The sequence below is a fragment of the Ambystoma mexicanum genome, chromosome 10 (genome assembly GCF_040938575.1).
Source record: "Ambystoma mexicanum isolate Mex_15411 chromosome 10, UKY_AmexF1_1, whole genome shotgun sequence".
In the NCBI taxonomy this organism is placed as follows: domain Eukaryota; kingdom Metazoa; phylum Chordata; class Amphibia; order Caudata; family Ambystomatidae; genus Ambystoma; species Ambystoma mexicanum.
The window spans coordinates 1,685,731,981-1,685,750,155 of record NC_090932.1 but is presented as its reverse complement, the minus strand read 5'-3'; positions in this window follow the sequence as shown (position 1 = coordinate 1,685,750,155).

Here is an 18,175-nt window from a genome sequence, read left to right as displayed (position 1 = left end):
ATCAGAGCCTCACGTTGGTGTATTGTTGCAAACTGACTTGCCACAGATATTGCCAACTTCTGCATATTGCATGAATTGCAGCATTCAGGAATGACTGCACACATGTGGACATGCCACACACACATATGCATTACCTCCACGTCCCACTTCCTCATTCCAGTTCTTACATGTGAGGTGTCCCACCTCCTACAGAAATCCCTTTTCTATTTTTAAAACTCTGCCAGTCTCACCCCCTTGCTGTGGGAAATCAGCATTGCGCATTGGACCGGCCACAGTTCTTTCTTTACCTGCCTTGGGCAGGAACTCACCTTCATTTGCATCTCCTTGCCTTCTCTTGCCATGCTTCAGGGGGCTCCCTCCGGTGGCGGGCCCCTGCTGTGGAGCTCGTCGGGATCCTGCCCTGGTGGCCACTTGGGGCCCCCTGCTAAACTCCGGCCCAGTGTTCCTTATCTCCCATGGTCTGGCCGCTGAGCGCCTTCAGGGCGCGGGCCTGTCCCTGTTGCATCCGGGGCTAAGGTAAAGTGGAGTGGGGGGTCTGGAACTCGGGGCCCGCTGCAAGGGTTCTGGTTAGGGTTCCCATGGAGACGGGGGATGCTGTAGCCATCTCCATGGGTTTCTGCTTGGCTCCCACGCTTTTTGGGTATTATTTACGCTCTCGCTGCAGTTGTGTTTTTGCTTAAATCCTATGATGCCACTGCCGTTTCCTACTGGGAGGGTGAAGTGCTCGGCTAAGAGAAAGCCCTTGGTGCTTTCCTCCTCCTCCTCTTCCTCGTCGCAGTCCTCCCCGGAGAGGCCCGCCAAGCATAGGGCTACATGGTCAGAGGTCTTGCAAGTGTTTAAGAGGGCCCTGAAAGAGGAGAAGGCCATGACCACTAAGGAGACGGTTCGGGACCACTCCCCACCATCCAATACTTCCCTTTTCCTCCGCTCAGGGTTCTTCTTCAGGCTCCCAGGCTTCCAAGGATGGGGGGCTAGAGGGGGAAATATTTGGATAAAGAAGCCCTGGCCCCTGTGCTCATCCAAGTGGTCCATTACATGGGTTTTGCCTCCCCGGATCCTGTCACAGTCCCTGCAGAAAGGGCAGCTTGGGCCCCTACTCCTCAGTTTAAGAAAGCTCTGCGGGAAGGGGTCTTAGCTGCTTATAGGGAGCCTGCCCGGATTGCTGTCCCCCCGGTTCCTGACCAAGCTGTATCTTCTTCAGGATGAAGAGAAGCTTTTACCTCAGTCCACGGCGGTCGACAATGTGCTGCCAAGCCTTGTGGGTCATTCTTTCATGGCCCTGGAGGAGGCCATTGAAGATAGGATTGACAGGAAGGTGGAGACGTCCTTAAGGAAGGCCTATGCTTGGGCTCATGTGTCTTTGCGCACCTTTGCTTATTCCTCTTATACTGTGGAGATGGCATTTGCTGGTCTAGGGGCTGACTCTTAGGCCTTGCAGGAGGGGTCAAATCCTCTGCCCCATATTCTGACAGTCCGGTCTCAACTGGAATTCTTGTCAGACTTCGCCTATGATGGAGTCAAGGCTGCTTCCATGACCATAGGTTCTGTGTTTGCTGGATGTGAGCATCTCTGTCTTCTAGACTGACAGACAGATTCCCACCAGAAGACGCATCGGCCTGGTGGGGAGAAGGCCAAGTGAGTCATGAAGGGAGGGCTTCCATCCCCTGGCCGGAAGCAGCTGAAGTCCTGACACCAGACGTCTTCAGGGCTTCTGGAAGGTTTCGTCCAGTCATGTAGTGAAGTGGGGCTGCCGTATGGAGTTCAGCTCTCTCCTTGCATCCTTGGGTAATGTTCAGACATCACTGCCCAGCAACTAGGTGAAGAGGTCCGCCATGTGTCTGTTCAGGAGCTCTTTCGGAAGAGTGTGATGTCTCCAGTCCCTCGCCAAAAGCACGGTCATGGACATTATTTTATCGTCTTCTTGGGGCCTTGAACTTTGCACTTTGAAGCGTAGCTTACTCTGTCAATGTCAATCAGTCCCTACTCAAGGCATTGCAGGCTCTTATCCCTGCTCTGGAAGAGGGTCAGGAATGTCAGGATCTGCTGTTGCTTATCAAGAAGGAGATCAATATGGCCTCCAATATCTCCTGTATTGTGATGGAGCTGTCGCCTCTGGTGTATGTCTCATGGGTGTTGCCAAGAAGGCAGCTCTGGTTCAGACCTTGGAGTAATGAGGCTTTGCACAAGACCACCTTTATGTGACTACCCTTTCTGGGTGCGAAGATGTTCAGGACACCAATTAACAACTTGGTTTGCAGGCTAAGGCGGACAATTCCCTAACCGTGTCATGGAAGCCTACGTCTAACCAAACAAAGACCCCTTATTGGTACCAGTCCAGACAGTTCTTATCAGCACCACAGGGCTGATTGCATGCCATGTTTTGTGGTGGGGAAGAGTATATGTTGTTCACACCTAATGATAACCCTTGTCCAGCTCCATTGACTTCCTGGAGGCTGAATTCTCACCTATCATCTCCAGTGAGGGGGAGGTGGGCCACATCCAGCTACTCAGCTATACTTGTGAAGAGATCGGAGAGGCTTGGCACAGGAAATTGTGTGCAGGGGAACTTCATGGAATTCAGACCCTTGCCAAAGACATGGGCGTCACCCCATACCGCAAGAACTTGCAGAAAAGTCTGGCTCTACTAGAATGGATTTTTCATCTCCTTTGGAAGGGAGTAATCCGTCCTGTATCCAGAAGAGAAGGAGGGTTTATTCATTGTGCTTCCTGATAGGGAAGACCTCTGGAGAGGGCGCTCCATCATAGACGTGAAGAGGGTCAATCATTTAGTCAAATAGATCCTCTTCAAGTTGGTGACCCTCTATGGGATCATTCACACGATTTCCAAAAGGGACTTCCTAACCTCATTCGACCTTATGGATCCCAACTTTGATGCTCCCATCCTCCAGGGCCACTTGTGGTTTCTCAGATTTGCTTTGGCGGTGGACCATATTCACTTCCAGGTTTACCCTTTAACCAACGTTCCGCCCCTATGGTATCTGCCAAGGTCCTGGCTCTCATAAAAGCCATGTACACGACCAGATCATCTGTCTTCATCCTTACCTGGACCCCTGGCTACACCACACCTGAATGTCATCTCGTATGTGGGGTAACAGGACTATTGTGCACTCCCGTCAGTAGAGATTCTGTTGGGTATTGAACTTGCTGAAGTCCCATCAGTTCCCGCCTAGGTGATGGAGTTCAAGGGATGGTTCTTCATCACCATGGAGGGGGCAGTCTTCCTCAATCCTCCCAAGTTCTCCAAGCTGCTGGGCAGGCTCCTGGACCTTCTGAGAAAGGACAATACCTTGGCTTATGGATCCCTTAACCAGACAGGTGGAGGATCATCTGCCCTTAGGCTTCCCATTGAATACCCTCGCCACTGCTCCCCTCGAAGAACGCCAGCCAACTGGGGTGCCACCCACACCACTCCTGCATCCAGCGGAATTGTATCAGGGATTCAGGAAGAGGACTTTGCTCGCACTGGCCTCAACACTCATCGATAGGGTGGTCTTGCTTCAAATGGACAATCAAATATCCAAAGTCTATGCTAACATGTAGGTGGCACGAGGTTCCGCTCTACAGCGGAGTCATGAGCGCATGTTCTCATCCCCCTTCAGGAGAATTATAGTGCAGGAAACCTGGGAAGGCATTCTGTCTCTTCAGAGAAGTACTCAGAGTCTACATTTACAGGACATTTTGCAACAGATTCAGTGTGCCGGACGTGGACATGTTTGCCTTTATCCAGGACACGCCTCTTCCATGCTACCTGTTGAGATCGTGATATCCCCAAGCAGTGGGACAGATCACATCCCCCATTGCCAATGACCCTTTTCCTCTCCTTTCATCCTTCCCCTTTGCTCCTGCCACCACTCTAATTAGCTGAGAAACTCACCATCTTCCTATGCCAGCATACCAGCAGAAGCCGCAACATTGCCTGGCTGAGGAACTGAAACAGGGAACACACTGAAAACAGGTGGTTTCCTCCTGCACTCCAGATCTCTAAACATATTAGCAATACAGATAAGAGTGGCTTCCTGAGTCCTACACTTCAGGAAGGACCAGAAGAAACTACTCGTCAATGAACATCTCTTCACACCCTGATCTCCCCAGACAGGCTTGATGTTCACTCTCTGGAGCTCACTCCTTGCCCTGCCAAACCTACTCATACCAGCTCCTGCACTACTTATTGGTCTTGCTTTGAGTGAAGATGGGGGGCACATTGGAATGCGGTGGCTCTGTTCTGACAAAGGAAGTCCTTTTTTCCAGTCGTCCTTCACCTGCACACTTGGTTCACTTGTCCCCCACCCGAGTCCCAGCCCAGTGAGAGAGCACATTCTGTCAGCACCCACCCTATCTTTACATCAAGCGATGGCTTGGATGCTGAACAGTTAAGTCTTAAGAGGGTGGGTGTTTGCTGTAACAGAAATAACTGCTATATGAAGTCAGAGTGACTTAAAAAAGAAAACATTTATTTTTGAAGTAATAGGGATCCCCTCCACACCATGAATTTGACGCTTCCAGATCCTCTGCAGATGACGGGACCAAGCGTTCCTGGCTGCCGCAGGGAGCTGAAGGTCTCGTTCCCTGGACAAACATATTATTGGTAAGAATTTAATGTGTGTGAATGAATGAGTGCATGATGCTTAATTGTCTCGGGAGGATAGCTCATGGGCAAAGTACTCGCCTTGGAAGTAAAACAGCACAGAGCAACGCAGGTTCGATCCCCGGGTCTGCGCTTAAAAACCTCTGGGTATTAAGCGCTTTATAAATAACCTATCATATCATATCATGAATGGGTGGCTGCCGGGGTGTGTCTGTGTGAGTGTATGGTGAAAGGGTGCACAGTTAAATGTATGGGTGGAAAGGTGCCTCATAAGTAAGCACTGGGACAAGGCAGAGGAGCATGGAGGTGATTCTGGGCAGAGTAGCTGATTTTGTTGGTTGGTGCAAGGGGGTGGAAGGGAGAGAGGATGATTCTGGGTTTGGGGTGGAGCAGGGATTGTGCAATAAATCATAATGGTCATCCATGTCCAGGCTAAGCCGGCATATATGTGGTATCAGTGGCAGGAGAGGCATTTTGGTGCAGCCAGACTAGTCATTTCTTAGTTTGGCTTGACTTCTTTTTACCTGGACATCTCTGACAAAGCAGACTTATAAGTGTAATTACCCGGATAGACTCCACTCTTGTTTTCTCCTCACATCTCTGATGTCTTTAAGAAGTCAAAATACCAACTGCACCTCCTCAGAGGTATTCTTCATTTCCTCTCCTTCCCCCAAAAGCTCACTGTCTCTAGAGCTCTGGTTCACTCTAGGCTGGACAACTGCAATAGACCTTTTCTAAATCAGTCTGCGTCTACTCTCCACCCTCTGCAACTCATCCAGAACAGGACTGTGAGACTTGTCCTTGGCCTCAAGCCCAGGCATTGTATCTCTCCAGCAGTGAAATCTCTGAATTGGCTCTCAGTGGCTGCAAGGATTAAGTTCAAAACCCTCTGCATTGTCTACAAGGCCTTCTGGGGCCTGGGCCTTCAATACCTCCAACTCCCTCTTCAGAAATACTTCAATACCTCTTAATTGAGCTATTCGCTCCTCCACCACCAACTCCCTCAGGGTCAGTCGCTTCTCCAAGAAACAAGTTGGTGGTAGATCTCTTTCTTCGGCTGGGGCCTCCCACTGGAACATCCTCCCTGTCTCTCTGAAACTCGATGAGAACCATCTCCGGTTCCGGAAGTACCTCAAGACCTTCTTCTTTGCTTCTGCCTTCTCTCTTCCTCTCCCCTGCTAATTTTCTATCTGATACTGCACTGGTCACCTGGCTACCCTCTGATTTCGGGCCCAGGTCCCTACCCGCCCAGTTGCACACCCACACTATCTCCCAACAACCCTTGCACTTGGGTCTGTATCTGTAACCCTACAGTCGCCCTACCTGCACTTTTGGACACCTGCTGTCTGCACTTACACTTGCACCTGCCACCTGCTGGCCGCACATCTTGTTATTGTTTTGATCTCATATACAGCACTGCCACCTCCTCTTTCACCTGGCACTTTTCCCCTCCCTGCTCCCCTACACTTGCGCGATCTCATTGTAAATTGGCCTAGTAAAATCGTTGTCTCTGTCCTCCCTCTGTTTTCCCTCCCTTGCCTCATCGTGCCTTGAAACATTTGTGATAGGCATGTTAAAAATGCCATATCATCTCATATGCTACCCACCTGATCACTATGCTTCTCATCAATATGCCATCCACCACACCAATGTACCACTCACTGCATCACAAAATAATGCCACTCACAACATCCTTGTGCTGCTCACCTCATCACTATGCCACCTATCTGATCACTATGCTCTACCTCTCATCACTCTATCTTTCACCTAAGCACTATGCCACCATCCTCTATTCTATGCAGCTCAACTCATCATTATCTCATCCAATGTATCACTGTGACACCTACCTCATCACTTTGACTCTCCCCTCATCACTATAGCCCTCACCTCATCACTATGTCACTCACCTCATCACTATGTCGTTCACCTCATCACTATGCCACTTATCTTATCCCTATACCTCCCACTAATCACTATGCCACCCACCACATCTCTTTTCCCCTTATCAATCTGCCTCACCTCAGCACTATGCAATCCACCTCATCACTATGACACTTCCATCACAATGCTGCCTCCTCAGCACTCTGTCACCGACAATATCACTATGCCACCGACCTCACGTCTATGCTTCCTCCCTCATCAGTTTGCCATCTGCCTGATCACTATTCCCCCAACTCCCCTCCTATGCCCACCCACCCCTGCATCCACACACACACGTATATGACCACGAGTCCACACACTGTGGGGAACTCATGGTAGGGTAAGAGCGTTGTGCTCTGCTGTGACTGGTGGTAGCTGTTTGTGACTCTATGTACACACATTAAAATAAGGCCATAATCCCACATCCTGCTCCCACCTGAGTGTTGATGAAGGAATATAAGGATGGTTGACTATGCAGTGAGTACTTGTGTCTGTTGTGGGATGTCTCAACCCACTAATCCAAGCCCTGCAACATCACTAGACATTGCTGGCAGCAGAAACATCATAATGGCCACTGGAAAGCATGCTGCTCACTAGAAATCACCAGAAAATGCGCAGTGAAAACCTGAAAAATAGGCTGCCATCCACTTTTGCCTATCTTAGTGAGCACAGGAGATCAATGCCAAAAACCATCATTGGGCTACCCACAAAGCAGCCTGAAACCACTTGGAAATAGCAATGCTGATTGCCAAAAGAAATACAGAGCTGTTTGGGAATCTGTTTCTTGATTGTCAAAAATTGCTAAAATCATGGCTCACAAACCACCTAAAAAGATCCCACCTCCTTGTTGGGTGGTCAACATCATTCTCCCGCAAGAATCTACATAAATATAAGGTCCACAGAAGTGTATCTATAGCTGAACAAAGTATACTTTTGAGGATTGCTTGCAGGAAGAAAGCTGTCAAAATGGGTGCAATACCGGTACTCCCCACTACCAGAATCTGTCGTTTTAAAACCAATTCTTTGTAAAGTTGAATATGGAACCCCAAACTATGCCAAAGAAAGACTTGCTAAGGGGTATAGACAATTTAAAACTATATTCTGAAATTACTTGAAGGAAGCAATTGTTTAATGTATGTATTAAAAACTTGGGTTATATTGTAAGAAAAGACAAATTGTAGACATTGGTTGCAGAGTTAAAAAGTTTCCCACACTGGGATCAAACAGATCCCACACCTTTTCCATGGACAAAAGAAGCTTCCTTCTGCCCTTGGCCAAGAGATTGACAGACTGGTGTGAACCGGAACTAGACAAGGCACCCTGGAATGTTGCTCTCAGTCAAGACAATGGGGGCTTTGGGATGAATAGGAATATGCTGATTTGGGTGTGACTGGTCAACAACTGCTCTGGGAGAAACAAGACATGTGACCTTCTGAGGCAGCCAGATCTAGGGGCGGAGACAAACCATTGTGGATTCAGATGGCCCAGCAAATATGTTTTATAAAATTGCGTATAACTAAGTGTACCAAGCTGACAAAAATGTACAACTTTGAGACGGTTAAAATGAAGAATGCACTCACAATTTAAGACTAAGCTGGACGGTGAGTGATGTTCTGAGACCAAACCCCGGAATTATTAATATTGCAGCTGCAGTGTTCTTGCTATGAACATAAGAACTTACAGTAATATGAACAAGGGAGGATCAGCATGCATGTATCAAATTTGGTGCAGAACCAATATTGGGAAACCCACCAAAAGCGCAAATAAGTTGTCACTTCTGAACTAAAGCTCTTAGGAAGATCAGAGTTGGACAAGAATGTACCTTAAGTAATTTGTGATGTGTATACGTATTATGAAGAAGTTGTGCACCTTGGAAATATGTTTGTTATGAAAAATTGATTTTCTAAGTAAAAGCAAAGGGGAGTTTCTTCCCTAGATGGTAAATGGCAGCATCATGATGACACCTCATGACACGCTGATCTTTCTCCAGTCAGGGCACAGGAAATCCTCTAACCTATCAAATCCTTAGAGGGTTGGGCATAGAGAATCAGCCTACCCACCCACTTTGGAAACACATAAATAGAGACTGCTGGACAGATAGGAGACACTCTATTTTTCCACTACTCACCGATTCCTGTGAAGCACTCTGCCAGACCAGATCCAGACAATATCCATACAGAGACCACAGACTCCAGATCTAGATCCAGAGACCAGACTCTAGAACCCAAACTCTAGAGCCTTGAAGCAGAGAGGCCTAAACCAAAAGCTGAATCCTTTTCAGCAGGCTTCAGAATCTTTTGCATACCTGATTCTCACACTCAACAGCCGGGCTGAGCTGTTCTATTCTAGCTAAGAACCCTGTGCTAGAACCAAGGTCCAGACCCAGAATGCAGTACTGTAATCCAAGGCCTATTAGATCCAGTTCAAGAGGCCGCAGACCGCCGTGCAGTGCTGAACGCAGAACCCAGAGGGCCTGAGACCTGTCCGGTGGCGAGAGTGAAGCCAAACCCCTTGACCAGATCTATGACGAGGCCCATTCCATTCCAAAGCCTAGGAGTGAGTATTTAGTCTAGAACTGTCCATAACCAATCTCTTAGCTTAAAGTAATCCTCTTCCATCCATTTCAACCTGTCCTGAACTGCATTATAGAATCTTGTGTCCATCCTGTTGATTACAAATGTGTAACACGCAGTCTGTCATTTGAAATCTTGACTATATTTCTGAAAATCTACCTTCATAAAAACCTCTAATTTTCAAACCGCACATCCTAGAAGCGTAATTTAACTGTCATTTTAAAGCTAAGATCCTAAGCTTTCCAACAAACCCAAAACATTCCAATTCATTATAGTTTTTCCATAATCACGATTTACACACACGGAAAAATTGCAGCGAATTGCAATTTGGTTCAATTTCATTTTCTGTCAAAATAGCTGTTTCTTGCTTTCCAATGCTGAATTTCGTTTTCAATCGTTTCAATCGTTTTCAATCTGATAATCATTCATGAGTCATTGCTCAAAAGCGTTTTGACCTGTGTTTTAAAATACCTGTTTTCTCTAAGCTTGCTGGGGGGAACTGGGATTGAATTGCATTGTTGATTAATATTCCTGAAATCTGTGTGCCCCTATTTCCATCTCTTCATATTGCATAGGGGGGGAGTGAGTAGTCACAGGGGAAAAAGTGGCTGTATTATCTTTTGATTGAAATCATATCGAATCTATTTCTGTGTTGCATTCTTTCCATCTTGCACTTCCTTGAACCATAAAGTATTCTCTGCTACAGTATCCTCCATATTCATACTCCTAAGTGATTAAGAGATTGTTAATTTTGTAATATTACCCATTGTTGATTACCGTCCATATTCATAAGCATGCTATTCAGATATTATTTTGTTCATAAAAGTGTGATATATATATTGTTTAATTCTTCAAATAAACCTTTTAATTTGCAAAACAAACCTACTTCTTGGCTCAGTGAGGTCAGGGGGATTCAAAGAGAGGGGCGTTATATAAGAGTTCATCATCCAGATTTAAAGAACTTTGACATAAAAATATATAAATAAGGGCTTCCATTGGGCATCCCAGACTAGGCATTAACTTAGTTGGAGTGCTGCATTGAAGTCACTTACAGATTGGGGGCTCGTCGCGGGACTTCGTGATTAGTTCTACCACTTGTGCAGCTTAATACAGTGTGCTAACTGACAGGATACATAAATCCTGTTGGGCTACTACGCTGTGTTACACTGTAAAAGCACCCCTCAAAAAGGAACGCTCTCAGGAAATGGTCTGTTTTGCAAAATAAAATAATAAACTTCTGTAAGTCAGGAAGGAAATCCATTTCCAGAATGGCGACATTGGTAGATATCAAGATAGCTAGAGAGCACCTCTTACATAAGCTATTTGTGAGAGGTGAGTGGACTGAGCAGGACCAAAATGTGTGGTTGCAGGCAATCACACGACAGGTCACGGAAACTGGGTTAGATATCTGAAAAGACCAGGGTCCCTTACATGTGGCCCTGAGTGAACTATATATGGCCCCGAAGGCCAAGGATGAGCACGACAAGATTGTCAGGATAGCGGCATATTTATATTTATATATGGGAGCCATACAGGACAAATGTGCTGAAGGCCAAGATCTGGCAATTAGGCAACTGATGGCATTTGAGAAGGCCCGATCTGATCTGGACTCTTCCTAGCAGAGGCTGCAGAAGAGCCAGGATTCAGAAAACAAAAGTAGGCAGTATATCATTAAAATCAAAGAGGACATGAGTATCCTGCAACAGGAAAGGGCAGACCTGGATACCAGAATTCTGGCCTTGCAGAAGGAGTACCAAGAAGGTTTGGACTCCCTACTGCAGAGCCAGGAAAAGCTGGAGCAACACCTGGATTTCAATAGGGCATGAACAGAGCAGGTAGCCACCCTGCAAAGCCATCTAGAGTGAAGGCAGAGAGCAACACACTGATTTGAAAGACCTGGACACCCAGGCAGAGTTTGATGAAGAGCGCCAGAAAGCTGGTGCCCTTCAAAGGCAGAGGGATGACCTGGTGGCACAGAGGCAGGCTCTTGCTCAGGAAAGGGACACCTTAGGCCAGGAAGTCTGCCACTTAAAAGGGAAGCTGGAGGAAAATCACCTTGCCCTCCAGGGACTGGGTGATCTCCAAAAAGAACATCAAAACTGGTTGGAGCACACCAGGAGGGTGGAAGATGATCTGGCAAGAAAGGAGCAGGCCAGTAGGGATGGGACTCAGGAGGCAACCCTCCTGCAGCAAAGACTGACCCAGTACTCCAGGACCAACCAGGAAGCACAGAGAGAAAATGAGGCTCTCTGTCAGCACAATGATAGGCTCCAGCAACAGGTATCCATGCAGGAGAGACTGATAGAGTCTAGTAAGGCCTTGATTGAGGAACTGAAAGCACAAGCTCTTGCATGGCAACAGGGAGCAGGGGCTGATAGAGATGAGATTCACCGGGAAAGGGAAACACCGTAGCATAACCTCAGGAGCCCTAGTAAAAGAGGCCTTCATCTCTCCCAGTCCCTGGACTCTGCCACCCCCATGTCCCCTGGCGCACATGATCCCAGGGCCACGGGGATGGCAGATTACTATCCAGTCAGAAACATGGGACTCATAGGCCAGTACCTCCCAGGAATGGATGGGCGGGCATCCAGGTATGGGCACCCAAGTACAGTGCAATTTAGTGGTGAAGCCTGGGAGAGTAGGCTCACTAAGGGCATCCTGAAAACCTCTGCCCAGTTAGGTCAGTGGGGGGGGTTACCCATCAAATCCTGGCAGCAAGGAGGAATCTGAAGACTCCTCTGAACGTCCCAGGACACAAGAGACCAGGTCCCCACACTCTGCCAGCCGTTCCCAGGCTCGCAGAATCCGGGAAAACCTGCAAGATCAGAAGGACACCTCTGGGAGCAGTGCCTCTGAGTTAGAGGATGAATCGACCAGAGTTACCCAAACCAAGAAGGCCAATAAGGCAAAAAGGGCCTTGCTTAAGGACCCCTTAAAACAGATTGAGGCAATAAGGAGTGTCATCACACCTTATCACAAAAACGCCAAGTATTCTGTGTGGGAACACTTAGAGCTCTTTGAGCAAATGATGGAGACTTTCCATTTGAAAGACAGCAGTAGCTGCATTCAGTATGTAAAATGGACATTCTCCCCAGAATACTCCATTTTCTTTGCGGGGCTGGAGGACCAAAACCATTCAATATGATCCACATATAGGGCGGCCATTTTAAAACACGTTTCTGTTCATAGAAATGCCCAAGAGGCTCGCAAGGCAGCCTACAATTTGCAATGTGGGGAGGATCAGGCCCCACAAGAATTTGTGCAGGAATTTAAGGGTGCCTTTGCGCAGACTACCAAAAGGGTGCGCACGGACAGTAAAGAATTTGTAAACACGTTTTTCCATGCCTTACCCAAATACATCATGACCCAGCTAGTGACAGATGTTCATGAGAAAAGGTCACTAGACTGGGTCATTGAACAGGCTGTGGAATTAGAAAAAATACAATATTACGGCTGTTACACCAAGCAAAGGAAAATACACCTACACGGGCTTGTAAAGATTCCCAGAATCTTTATTACAAAACTGAACAGCTGGTGGCAAGTGCAAGGTAAGTGAAGACAAGTGCTGGGAAGGGGGGGCTGTAGGGATACAGAGACAGTCCCGCAGTGCATGGGTTGCCAGGGGGGGGGCAGTGCAGGGGAGAGTTGCTGGGCCAAGGACCGAGATTGGTAAGTGGCCCAGTTGCAGATTCAGTAGTTTCAGTAATTAGAAGGGGAGAGGGGGAGAGAAAGCAGAAGCAAAGAGGAAGGTTTTGAGGTGCTTCCAGAACCGGAGATGGTTCTACTCAAGTTTCAGGGAGGCAGGAAGGCTGTTCCAGAGGGAGGCCCCTGCTGCGGAGAGAGATCTACCCCCAACTCATTGCTTGGAGAAGCGGCTGACCCTGAGGGAGTTGGTGGCAGATGAGCGAAGAGCTCGAGAAGGAAGATATTTAGGAAAAGAGAGATGAAGGTATTTTGGCCTCAGGCCCCAGAAGGCCTTGTGGACAATGCAGAGGGTTTTGAACTTAATCCTCGCAGCCACTGGGAGCCAGTGTAGCGATTTCAGTCCTGGGGAGATACGGTCCCTGGGCTTGAGGCCAAGGACAATTCTCACAGTCCTGTTCCGGATGAATTGCAGAGGGCAGAGAGTAGAGGTAGGCAGATTTAGATAGAGGCTGCTACAGTAGTCCAGCTTCGAGAGAACCAGGGCTCTGGAGACAGCAAGCTTCTGGGGGAAGGAAAGGAAGGGAAGGATACCTCTGAGGAGGTGCAGCTGGTAGTGTGACTTCTTAGAAACATCCGATATGTGAGGAGAGAAGGAGAGTGTGGAGTCGAAGATGACCGCAAGGTTGTTTGCCTTGCCGGTAGGAGCAGGAAGAGGGCCAAGAGGGCCTCTAAATTGATTACCCCCTCTAGTGCTTCTAACAATCTGCTGTAATAAAACTTTAGTTTTCAGGTCACCCTTTTTTTCTCAAGTTTTTCCTTTTCAGTATTTACACGATTTTCATAGTACTGAGCCATATGCAGTACTTCTGATTGAGACTTCGCCTGCCAAGCGCTTTCAGAAGACATAATCTGTAACTGGATGTCAGGCAGCAATCCACGTACAAATTTGTCGACAAACAGCCTTTTCCCTGACTCTGTGCCTAAGTCTTGTCCACTGAAATCTGAGAATACCTGCTCGAACTGATTGAAGAAATCGGTAGCACCCTCAGACTTTCCTTGGACACAGGCCGTAAGCTTGTCCCAAATGATTCGTTTTTCAGGAACCATAGTTTTCAATTTTACAATAATTCTATCAGGCAAGGTTAATATCACTTGAGGTGGTCGTTCGCCAGCTGGTCTTTCTCTATCTAGCCTAACCATGTTATCCCATGTATCTCCCAACCCAGGTATGTCATCTATAGTCCTAATCTGTTTCCACAAATCAACTGGCAGGAGTACGGGAAATAATAGGTCAATATCGCTTAAGGTGAATACCGACGACAGTAAGACCGACTCTATTTCTTTATAGAATCCGGTCGGATTCTTTCTCATATCGGGAATAGATTGCTTCATGGTGTTCACTTCCTGTCTTGAAAACGGGACGTGAACAAACTGTGATACATAATGTGCGGGAATGTTCACAGCGACTATACCCTGTGCCGCATTGGCCGCAACCTCAACCTTTGGGACAAATGTCAGAGGGACCTCTCTCATAGGCAACTGAGAAGTAGGCAGCTCTGAACGCTTACTAAGCAACAGAGCCAAATCAAGCGCTAAGGCAGTCGAAGAAGTATCAATCGAAAAGGCTCTCTTATAAACACTCAACAATTCTGCGGGACAACAAATCTTTCTTCTTACACACTCATTCTTCAGGTGCTCTACCATCACCTGTATCACTTTCTTTTGCATTTCTAATGTATACTGACTATATGTGTCATATACTTCATCTGGAGTTATCGACATATCCAAAATCCATCTTATCGCATCATTTATACAAATTCGCTCTTCCTCTCCTTTTAATTCTCGGCGAGGAGAAAACCGTTTCTGTAAGTACATAATACCTAAACTACCACTGTCTGCTTCCTCATTCTGTAACTCTTCCAACTCCTTCCTACACTAAAAAATCCTCTCAACATGCTCATATACCTTCTCCGCAGTATCTCTGGACAACGCTAAGGCGTTCAAATCCTGTAACCCTTGTGGGAAATCTACATCATTTAGTCTATTCCACATTACACACAAATGAGTCCCTAATCATTCAATAAAAACATTTTTCTCAGGAATACTTTTTAAATTTTCGAGTGTGGAAAAAACATCGGCTTGTTCACCCTTCTCCATACAATGTTTAGCCCAAGCAATCAATTCACTCTTCTTGTCTGGGGACACAGTATTACGAGTCACAACCCTTGGTCTCGCTCCCTGGTCTACTACAAGCGATGCAGAATCACTTGGAAGAAGAAGAGTAGGCACATGCTGAATATCAACAGGTGAAGGCAAGGGGGCAGACAAAGGAGCCACGGCTGGAAGAACAACAGGAAGAACAGCAGGGAGGACCGGAGGAACTATAGGAGAGGGAACAACAATGGGAAGTGGCAACGCGCCAGGAGGAGGGACGTACGGAGGTGGCACGGAGGCATCGGGCCTTCGTTCATGCAAAAGTTTATTAATCAATTCATCTGACGTATGAAAATCTTTTGAAGGGTAGATTTTCCGAATGCCTAATTGAAACGCCCTGTCCGTGTTCCTAACTGACTCCAATTGTTTATTTTGATCATATAACCGTGCCGTTTCGACACTTGTCATATGTCTACGCATGTGTTTCTCTATACTCTTTTGTTGCTGCAAAGCTTCTGTTTTCCAACTGTGTAATGCGTCAAATGCTGCAGGTCCAGCCTTTTTCTTTACTATTACAGACTCTAAATATTCTATATGAGGGATTTCAAAACTACCATTGGTTGGCCACCGAAGATTAGAATTATGTCTGGTCTGTCTGTGCCAAATGTCATTAAATGCTATACTACCAAAGCCTTTCTTACAGTACATAGTACATGCCGGCGACCCCTCCTGTGCTACGGGATGGCTATCTTCCAAAGATTGTCTGTCGCTGCGGAATAATGCCCTAAAGCAGGCAGACAATTTCCCAGGCATATAAAAGTTCTGGTTTTACCTGGTTAAATAACTGTGCTCGCGAGTACAATGCTCCAAATTTAAATTGTCAGGGTTAGATTAAGAATCGGGACACGATTCACCTGACCAAAGGACTGGGAGGCCTGATCGGGTTACTAAGGACAATGCTAAGGACCCACGTGTCTGGTGATTTTCGGCAAATTTACTCACCTCAAATATATGGACCCTCGTCAAGACGTCGTCTCGGGCTACAGCTCACCATCCAGGGATCGGATCGTGCAGTTTCGTCGAGGAATTCGCTTCTCGTCTAGAGTGGCCATTTCTGTTGGCACCGTCCGATCCCGGTCCAATAGCCGAGCCAAGCTTCAACGAGATGAAGTCAATCATGAGGGTCCCCCTTCGGGCGCCATCTGTGGAATTAGAAAAAATACAATATTACGGCTGTTACACCAAGCAAAGGAAAATACACTGACCCTGGTTTGTAAAGATTCCCAGAATCTTTATTATAAAACTGAACAGTATTCAACAAAGTACACAAATAGCTATTTGGCCGTCAATACATCACAGAGACCACCAGCAGGGTTCAATGTGAGCAGTGAACAGAATTTCCTAGCTGGACATCGACGTATTTATACAGTTTGTAAAAATGATGTCCAGCCTCTTACAAGTTAATAATACATAGGGCTAGGGTCGCGCCAGGTTCACTTTCCTAATTTACATATCTCGTGCATGCGGTTCACTTCTGAATGCATTTACTAACACACTCCATTATTCTTTAATTTAACATTACACTCTTTACATACTGTTTTAATACAGATCAATTAAATGTTTCGCATTTTATATTCGGATAGCGTTACTGTTCTTGTATACTTGTAGTTTAACATTGCTGATCCAAGTAATCCCCTGCTCCCGAGGTCAACAAAGGACAAGGTCTACATGACCCTAACATGTAGCCTGAAGGCAGGTTGGACATTAACTCTCCTACAGAGGTTGAAGAGGTTAAGGCAAGAACAAGAGCACACGAGACGGCCATTTTAGATTACAGGGTAACTTTGTACAAAGCTCCCAAAATGGCGGTTCTAACCTAAAATGGAGGCTTGATTCAAGATGGCGGCTTACATCAATTTCTAAGGTCAAGACCTTGCCGTAGAGAGTTTTTTGCGTACAATTTTAAGCAACTTGGCGTAGGCCAATATAAGTACAATCATTACAATTGGAGGCATAATTTAATATTTCAGTTCGACAAGGCCACCCAAATCTATGAGGTTCAGAAGCCCATAGAAAATAAAAACAATGCTCAGAAAAAACCCAAACCGACCAGCACCCCTGCTGCTGCCAAGGTGGCAGAGGTAAAGGTTGCCCCCATTTTGGATTTGGAGATGGGGCAGGCCTAAAAACTTGCCTGCACAGAATAATTCCAAGCCCAGAAGGCCCTTGGGCCAGTCACAGACAGGGAGTCAAGGAGGTAGTCCCACAAATGGGGTACCTCACTCCCCTGACTATGTAAGTCCCCGCTACAAGGGAAACTGACCCATCCTTGGTTATGTGTGGACTCCTCTAGCCCAAGAGGGGTCCAACTAAGCACCTAACCCAGGGAATGTCCCTCCTAACGTCCCCCAGGAGGGCAGAAATTCACCAAATCCAAATCTTGGGCAGAACATTTCCAACCCCAAAATCATCCATCCTTCTTTCCCCACTTCCCTGAGCCCAGACCACCTAATCCAGGAGAGGGGAAGCCAAGAGTGGAGGGGTACCCAAATCTTCCCAACCCGGGGTACTACCAGACAAGGGATAGCTACCCTTCCCGGGATCAGCCCAGGGGAGAAAACAGAACCTCGTATCCGCCTTAGCGGGTTTCACAGTTAGAGCACCAGGTCCAAAATATGGCACAGGATCTGGGTCGCATGCTGAGGGCTCAGCAGAACCCTCCGGTGGGCATGCCGGCGCAGAATGCCCCAAACTGTGGACCTGGTGCTCCAGAACAGTGATGGGGGCAGCACTCCGACAACCCACCGGTTCCCAGGGAGGAGGCACAAGGGGAAGTGGGGTGTAAAGTTTCACCAAGCTTCCTTCCCCACTTGTAAACAGCCCCTGGATACCCAGGAACCAGAAACAATATTTCCTACCCCTGAAAGTCTACCACCCAAGGAGCAGTGAGGGGGTAGGAGAAACAAAGGACCCAAACAGACCCATTTTGTGGAGGAGATACAGATCTTTTAATTTGAGGGAGATGGATCCTCAGAGGATCCTGGGAAAAGGATCTTCTCCTTCAGTGATGGGGAAAATGGTTCCCAATGGATTCAAATACCGTCTGGGTAGATGTAGGGACTGAACTAGCGCCGCCCATCATCCCATCCCAGAACCAACAACATCAAAATCCCCTGGTTCAAACCCATCCTGGTGACTGCCTCCAAAAAGGGGGGGAGGGGCGGCCCAGAACCGGAACCAGGGGAACCCAAAAGGTCTCCTATCTGCTGTTGCCAAC